The 9,051-nt window shown below is 43.1% G+C and overlaps 1 long non-coding RNA gene across 2 annotated transcripts; it reads right to left on the reverse strand.

The window, feature by feature from the left end:
* Positions 1 to 674: 674 nt before the first annotated feature.
* Positions 675 to 7,495, reverse strand: LOC310842082. Of its 2 annotated transcripts, none has more exons than XR_014562833.1 (4): positions 7,215 to 7,495; positions 5,646 to 5,781; positions 3,354 to 3,504; positions 675 to 1,131 (listed from the first exon to the last, which is right to left on the reverse strand). It is a non-coding gene; the product is annotated as an uncharacterized lncRNA (long non-coding RNA). The 2 variants fall into 2 exon arrangements; XR_014562834.1 differs by having other exon boundaries at positions 7,210 to 7,495.
* Positions 7,496 to 9,051: the final 1,556 nt, after the last annotated feature.

Raw genomic sequence — 9,051 nt, forward strand, 5'->3', positions numbered from 1 at the left:
ATACAGGGAAATGTTGTAGGGTTAGTTTAGCTGCTGGTGTTTGATGCTGGAGGAAGATGTTAAGCCATAGCCAGGTGATGTGTTCCATATCTGATCCGTTGTTAGTACCATCTCAAGGGGGGGGTGTCCCATTTTTATTTTGATCATTGCCCTTTATTGTTTTAAAGCTTTGCAGCTGCACTCACAAAACAAGTTCCAGGACTTTATTGGGACACAATAAAATATACTCATCCCATACATAGGAAGAAGAGGAAGAGTTTGGATTTGATATCCCACTTTATCACTACCCGAAGGAGTCTCAAAGTGGCTAACACTCTCCTTTCCCTTCCTCCCCCACAACAAACACTCTGTGAGGTGAGTGGGGCTGAGAGACTTCAGAGAAGTGTGACTAGCCCAAGGTCACCCAGCAGCTGCATGTGGAGGAGCGGAGACGTGAACCCGGTACCCCAGATTATGAATCTACCACTCTTAATGACTACACCACACATAGGGTGGACTATTCTTTTCTTGCAAGCTTTCTTCTTCCTTGCAATGGTAATTTCTAGATAGTATTGTGCATGGGTGCATTCAACACTGTTGACCTGCAAAATCAAGTGGTGATATGTGTTCCGTATCTCCAAACATCTAAATAATGTCACTTTAGATAACCACCCAATGAAGTAGATGCACAAACATTTCAGCAAAGCAATTTCACATCAAAATCGTTTATTGGTTGGTTGATTGTGTCAGTAATGAAATGGATAACTGAAGATATGAATTCCTGGTGGCAAGATTCCTTGGGAGTCCAAGCAAATTGATGTAGAGTACATGAATCAGAGAAGGCTCTACACACACACACACACACACACACACACACACACACACACCTCGAGATATTCAGATCTCCATTTGCTTCAAAATATGATTTGACCAAATGAGACAAATTCTTCTAAGCCATAGCATGGCTGAGTCTCATCTTTGCTGTTTCTTTTACACTATTTTGATCCCAGGTGGTTTGCTGTCTCTTTTATTCTTCATCAAAACCTGCTGATGTCACCCATAATTCTCTTTATTGAGACTTTTCCGACTTCAGCACTGGAGTCCTAATAAACTCTGCTGTCGACTGGTTACACTCGCAGCATTCTGGTCACCCTATTAAAGAATATAATGGGTTAGGTGAGGCTGGCCAGGAGGGGAAATTTGACTCATTTTCCATTTAAAGGTATAATGATCCAAACCACACTTTCTGAAGTGATGTAAGAAATGAAACACCACCTTTGCTTGAAATTTTCTGAATTTTCTGATGCAGTTTTTCAGCCAAATATGGTATACAAAAATGTATGTATTGGAGAAAAGTGTGCATGAATATGCATATTTTAGTGAAAATAGCATGAATATTAGGAGAAACTGCTTGCAAAAATGTATGCTTTAGGCAAAGATGCATATAAAATGTGTTTACTAGAAAAGATTTGCACTAAAATGTTGAAGAATCTGTCTATAACGGCTTCTCTTCGTTTCTGGTTTTCCCCATCTTAAATTCAGGTCACCTCATTCCTACATCCATTTGTAATGTCTCTCCTCCCCCCCCCCCAATATATGTTCTTATTTTTATTTTGGTATGTGCATTTGTCTGATATACATATTTTTTGCAAGCAATTTTTCCTATTGCAATGTAGGAAATCCATGTATCAAGGATGCTTTAGTTGAGATTCCTGTATTGCAGGGAATTGGGCTAGAAAATGGTTGAAAATGTATATTGAAGCAAATACTTTGTCACAAAATACAGCAGAGATGGGGAACTCTCAGGCCCAGGATCCAAATGCAGCCCTCTAGGAATAATAATCTGTTCCATCATCCTTTGCCTCTGATCATTGTTGAATGGTTTCTTTAAATGTAAAGGTTCATCATCGTTCCACTTGATGTGTATGTCTTTAAGGGGCCAGAGCAAGATAACGAGACCCAGCTTTACAGCTGTGAAACATAGCAGGTGCTGCTGAGTTGTATTTGATTAAGGTGTGTCAGCATTTGGGTGTAGTATATAAGGAGCAGCACCTAGCTTTCCCATTACCCTGGGGGATGGGTTGGTGGTTGGGTCTGGTTTGTTGTTAATGTATTTAGTGTATAAGGAGTTTTTGTAATTAAAACCTTGTTTAAGTTATTTTTGAGTCCCTTTCTTTTTAATGCATGGTCTCTCCAGCAAGCTCTCTGCAGCGCTACCATACTGCAAATAGCCAACCCATGTTTCCTTCTGGACTCCATTGGCTAGTAACCCCTGGAAGTTTGTCCAGAAAGGAAAACAGCCAGCCCTTTGACTAGAACTAGGTTCACCACCATACACTATCTAAATAAAGTACATTTTATGCTAAAATAGACATTGTTGAATGCATTTGTTGGTGCATTTTTTGAGTCAATAAATCCATAATAAAATTCAGAGGAGTTGAAAATCTGGGAAAATATATATATATCACTATAATTGCACTCCAATCTGTGAGAAGCAAATAAAAACTTTTCACTTAAAAAATGCAAAATGAAGGAAATTATTCTGTGCCATAGTAATCAGAATTAGGAAACAGTACAATCCAGGACTCAGCACTCAGGGCTGATTTCCTTAAGAATGGATCGGTTTGATCTTCTTGCAGTCTATGGGACTCTCAAAAGTCTCCTCCAGCACCATAATTCAAAAGCATCCATTCTCCGGCAATCAGCCTTATTTATGGTCCAGCTCTCACTTGGCTGCATTTTAAAAAGCAGAGACATCACCTTGCCGACAAAGGTCCGTATAGTTAAAGCTATGGTTTCCCCAGTAGAGATGTATGGAAGTGATAGATGGACCATAAAGAAGACTGATCGTCAAAGAATGGATGCTTTGGAATTATGGTGCTGGAGGAGACTCTTGAGAGTCCCATGGACTGCAAGAAGATCAAACCTTTTCATTCTTAAGGAAATCAGCCCTGAGTGCTCACTGGAAGGACAGATCCTGAAGCTGAGGCTCCAATACTTTGGCCACCTCATGAGAAGAGAAGACTCCTTGGAAAAGACCCTGGTTTGGGAAGGCTTGAGGGCACAAGCAAAAGGGGATGACAGAGGACGAGATGGTTGGACAGTGTTCTCGAAGCTGACCAAACTGCGGGAGGCAGTGGAAGACAGGAGTGCCTGGCGTGCTCTGGTCCATGGGGTCATGAAGAGTCAGACACGACTAAATGACTAAACAACAACAATCTAGAAAGAGCCCTGCTGGATGACTAGACACTTGATAACCTTACCCTCCATGAATTTGTCTATGCCATCTGTGTTGCTGGCCACCACCACCTCTCCTGGCAATGCACTTAGATGGGAGTTGGAAAGGATAGTTATGAACATTTCTCTGGACTTACCCTGGAGAGATTGGCCTACTTTCCTGGAATGGACTTCACACAGCATGGGCTTCCTCTGCCACATATTCCAAACTGAAAGTGCTTGAGAGGGCAGTACCACATTGAGCAAAAACCTTTACCAAATCCACACAGCCACATATTTGTTACAATGCTGAAGAAAGAAAGAAAGAAAGAAAGAAAGAAAGAAAGAAAGAAAGAAAGAAAGAAAGAGTCAGAATGATGGCCTGTGTGAGTTATATTATCCATGAACATATCAAGGGGGAAATAGGCTGTTGAAAATATTCTTGGGCATTAAACTCTTGTAATAATAATAATAATAATAATAAATAATAATAATATAAAAATTATTATTTATACCCCACCCATCTGGCCAGGTCTCCCCAGCCACTATGGGTGGGTTCCAACAAAATATTCAAAGCACAATAAAACACCTATTGTCTCATTATGTTGAGCAGAATGTGTATAACTGGCCAGGTGAAGGCGGTGGCAAATACCCCAAGCAAAAACACCTGAGAATTATAAGCTTCAAGCCTGACAATCATTCTGGAGTGGACGCCACAGGCATGACTGTAACGCTGCACTTGAACATTCCAAGTACAAAAGTGTAGGGCTCTGCCTAGCCCCGCTTCCCTGGTTCCAGTCCTGAATCAAATTGGGAGTCAGGTTAATGCTTAATTAGGGCTTTTAAAAGCTGCTGGATTATGCAGATTCATGGAGGAGAGGGCTGTCAAAGGCTACTAGCCATAAAGGCTGTGCTCTGCCTGCAAAGTTGGAGGAAGCAATGCTTCTGGTTTCTGGAAATTACTCGAGGGAGAGTGCTCCTGCAGCAGCATAGGAAGGGCCATGCGGTGGTTGAGGGAGTTATTTTTTAAAAAACACATATTCTGGCCAATTTGTCACCCCCTCAGAGATGACACCTGGGGCGGCCTGCACCCACTGCACCCCCCTTCCTATGCCACTGGGGTGAAGACACTCCCAGATCACTGTGTCAGGCAGCCCAGTATGGTCTGGGGCAGTTAGTGTCAGGAGCTCGTCCTACACTTGAGTAAGACCCTGGCAGAGATACATGCCTGATTGGCATGTTCTCTCCCTCCTGGTCAATCATTCAGGAGCTTCATTAGCTTTCTTCAGCCCGGACATCACAGCGACTGATGCCAACAGACACCGGCACAATTAGGGATCCGCAGAGTTTGCGCAGCTTGCGTAACAGACCTCAGCAACTCAGCATTTTGGCTAATCTACACATGGAGCACTGCAACATGGCTCCCTCTCTCTCTAGCATCAGACAGCAAAGAGAAATAACAAAGGACAATAGTCCCACTTCACGGAACACAGTAACACAAACACCCTGTCTCTGTCACTTCCCATTCTGTGGAGTCAAAATATACGCCATCATGTGAAAGACAACAACCCCATGACTGCAATCACGGAGCAGGAATTCTAACGGTCAGGGAATCAGAAAAGAAGGCTGCAGGAGTCTGTTTCACCAGCCTGTTCCCTTCAGGGAATGTGCTAGGGAAGCAGATCCCAGGAAGATTGGAATCCCCTTGCAAACCAGCACCCTGCAGGCTCAAACCCTCCACTCAACAGCTCGTGAATGCACTTGCAGAGCAACACTTTGCAGGTTTAGACACATGCGGACATGGTGTGGGGAGGCGATTCAGCCTAGAAAGTATTGCAGGCTGATTGCATCAGCCAGTTACATCAGCTAGCAAACTCAAGCCTGCAGACTTACTATCTCACACAGCATTCTGTGAATCCCGACAGCGTCTGCCCACCGCCTCAGCCTACAGCTGAGGGGGAGGCGGTGGCGAGGCTCCATGCAGTGTACCTGCCTTGGCTCACCCTGCCCCCATGGGCCGTTTGCCGCACCCCCATGAGCGGCTCGTTCCACCCCTGGCTGCAGGGCTTGTGTGCTGCCCTGGGCACCCAAGCAACTCGCTATGCCACTGCTTCACTCAATTTGGCTGAAACCCAAATCTGCCTGATTTTCTCCAGACCAAATCTAGGACAGATCCCTATAAAAGGGGAGTGTTTTAAAACTTGGGGGCAGGTGAGATTGGACCGACAATGGCCACAAATGTTATATAGACCTACAAATGCCAATCACTCTCCAAATCTTAGAGCCGATTTTTTTTCCCTACAGGGGAAAATTAAAGAGTTCAGCTATGTTCAAAGAGGCACTCATCACAGGGAAGCACTACATGGACATAGCTGGAAATATATGGCTGTTAAAAAGAATAGTGGCAAGCATTTCCAAAACTGCAAGAATAATATTGAAGAGTTGTCTACCTTGTGCAGCAAACTGCACGTTTGCCGCATGGTGCAGTAGTCCTAGAAAGAAAAGGGCAGGTATGCTTGAAGCACAATCCTTTGTCGAGCCAACACATGAGTAGGTCACGTGAGAGGTTTGGATCAAGTGAGTTGTCTATGCAAGTTGCCAATGCAGAAGGAGAGAGGGAGAGAGGAAAGAAGAAGAAGTTGTTAATGACCATGTAAAAAATAATGATGATGTGGTGGTGGTAATTTGGGATTTCATCATTTGGGATTTCGTCCTTACAAAACAGTGCTACATTAATCAATATTTCACACATCAAAGATGACCAGCAATATTCAGTTTAACTCGGTAATAACTCAGCCCAGCGGGAACCTCAGTTCAAGCAGCCAGACATTTCAGGTGCTGCATGGGCTCCTCCTATCCCTCCCCCCTGCTGACATGCAATATCATATTTTAAGGGGGAATATGCAATGTATCTTAGAATGTATGCATGCAGCACACACCAGGGTTTTGCAACATAGGCGGTTAACAAGGAAGTACCCCCCCCCACAAACTTCCATATACTTCTGGGCAATTCTTATTGGCTTGCTGGGAGTGGCATGGGCCATATTTTTGGTTTGGCATTTCGTATACTCATGAGAGGAAGTACATAAGTGTTAGGTGCATTGAGGATTATTGAGGAGCACTGAGACATTATTGCATTAAAAGCCGTCTGTCACAGCCTTATGCACAGTGGGTCGGGGGGGGGCACATTCTTATGAATGCTGGATAGCAGTGCCAGGGTTCACATGCTGAGTTCATGTACCCAAAGCTCACTTAGGAAGGAGGAAATAAAATTCTCCCAAACCTTGGTTGGGGAGACTATGGACTTACCTTTCCTGTGCACTGTCCATGCATAATTTGTGCTTTAAGGCTCTACGTCCAAGCACCCTTTCTTTTTTCTTTTCCCCAGTCCAGAACTTTCCCCATGAAAGCTCTTTCTTTACCCCTGAATCAGAGCAAACAGCAATCCACAGAAAACCTGAATTGCCATTTGTTGCACTTTGACTTTAAAGAGCGGGTTTTCGTGGGGCAAAAAGAGGGAGCACTCGGACACAGAACTTTAATGCATGGATTTGTGCCTGGAACATGCAGGGCAAAAAGTTAAGTGTGGCTAAGCCCTAAGACAGCATCTATTAACATGCCCAGGGGGACGAAAGGTCATTTCCAAATCAGAATAAGACAAAACGCTTTCCAAATTTGGCATGCAGATACTGTATTTCTTATATTCATAAATATGGCCTTTCAACCGTTACTTTGCATCATGAATCTTCCTTGCAGGTGTGGAGGCAAATGGCAACCTGCCACACCAGTCTCGCTAGACAACTGGATTATTTGGCCCTAATACTTTATTTTTGTTGGCACCCGTCGGTCTCAAGAGGCAATGAAATACGCCTCTGGTGGTGAAGACAAACCACTGGAGAATCACAGCACCTGCTGTAGCTGCAGAGACTGGTAACTTGTAACTGCTGCCTCCCTCTTTTACTTATTTCAGCAATATTAACAGTAATAACTACAAAGAGAAACAGAAGCACACACCTTACCTTCAGCAGCCAGATTCATCCACGAAAGAGCAAATATGAAAAGTTGAAAGACTCCCATGGACCCAACACTCACAAATATGAAGTATTTGTTTGTGGAACCTGATCTGATGTTTACTATCTTCCTCCTTAAACACCTGGACCCCAATAAATTGCAATCTTTTATTGGATTTTGTCTTTTATTGTACTGAGGATAGGATGATTCCTGTGGAAATTGGGATGGCTTCTTCTTCTTCTTCTTCTTCAAGCAGAAGTTTCAAAGCAAGGCTCCTTACAGTGGCCACCCATAGTCCATAGTCCTGCAAAAAGCAATAATATGCCAATAAGAAACCGGAAATTGTGAACTGGAGAGAAGTTCACCTTTAAATGCAAACCGAATAAATTTTCTCCCCCTTCTTTAATTTGGGACCTAACAATAACAACAACAACAACAACAACAATAATTTTATTTGTATCCCACCCTCCCTGGCCGAGGCCAGTCTCGGAGCGGCTAACATCATAGAAGCAACACAATATGCATAAAAACAGACATCAATTAATTAAAATACATCTTTAAATTAATTCAGGCAAGTTAAAATCTGGGCAGGTGGCAATTATCAGGTTGGAATTGAGAGTGGTTAATAATTACCAGGGACTTTCTGTAAGCCAAGCAGATGCTCTGTCATTGATTTATGGTCCTTCCCTTATGTATTTTCTCTGATCGCCATTAATATTCCCTGGTACCAAAGTTCATCCACCCAGCACCACCCTATCCCTCCTTTCCTGGGAGATTCTGCTTCCTGCTTGATGTCACCTGTGAAGGTGGAAAGGGTGTTTCTTTGCCCCCTGCTATCTTTGTATACTCTTAGGTTGTGTATCTAAGACCTTCTTTCCTTCCTGCTGGATTTACATATAAGCTAAACAAGCTATAGTTTAGGGCCCTATGCTCTTGGGGGCCCCCAAAAAATTAAAGAAAAAAACTGGATGTACATTTCCAAAATATAAGATAAAAAACAGATGAAATAAAACCTACATATAGCAACAGTGATTTGTGTTGTGTAGGCTCCTATGATGTATGTAATGGGCCCTGCCCACTAGCCTGCTCCCTGAAATATCACTGGTTTGCTCCTTTCTATATACAGTGGTGCCTCTGGTTACATACGCTTCAGGTTACAGGCACTTCAGGTTACAGACTCCGCTAATCCAGAAATAGTACCTCAGGTTAAGAACTTTGCTTCAGGATGAGAACAGAAATAGTGCGGCAACAGCAGGAGGCCCCATTAGCTAAAGTGGTACCTCAGGTTAAGAACAGTTTCAGGTTAAGAACAGACCTCCAGAACGAATTTAGTTCTTAAGCCGAGGTACCACTGTATAGGGTGCCTACATTCTGCATGGACTGATTGCATGGCAACATGTGCAAATGGCTTTAGATACCTATTAGGTCCATAAATTACCGTATAGCATATATTCAACACACAAAAAACAGTGACAATTTGTTGTTGACAAAGGACAGCTGGACACTTGAAGGGCCCCATTATCTTCAGTAGCTTAGCTCATCAAACCTAAATACGGTCTTGTGTGTTTGTGTACGAATAATTGAGGTCTACTTTGAGAGGCAGGTGGGGAGTTGCATTCCTTACTTGTCTGGCTTAAAATTCAACCCAGATAAGAATTTAGGTGTCACCGTCCTCTCCTGGTGATTTGAATAAAGAATTTCTGGTCTCCCCACCCCCAAGACTTGTATTTCTGAGCTAGGAAATCTCAGCAGCATTGCAGCTCACCTCCTCCAGTTCAAGTTCTGAGATGAAAAAAATATCTGAATCAAAAATTTGTATCTATATTGTATTTGTAGAGGTGCCTT

The sequence above is a fragment of the Podarcis gaigeae genome, assembly GCF_964106915.1.
Source record: "Podarcis gaigeae genome assembly, chromosome: 3".
Classification (NCBI taxonomy): Eukaryota; Metazoa; Chordata; class Lepidosauria; order Squamata; family Lacertidae; genus Podarcis; species Podarcis gaigeae.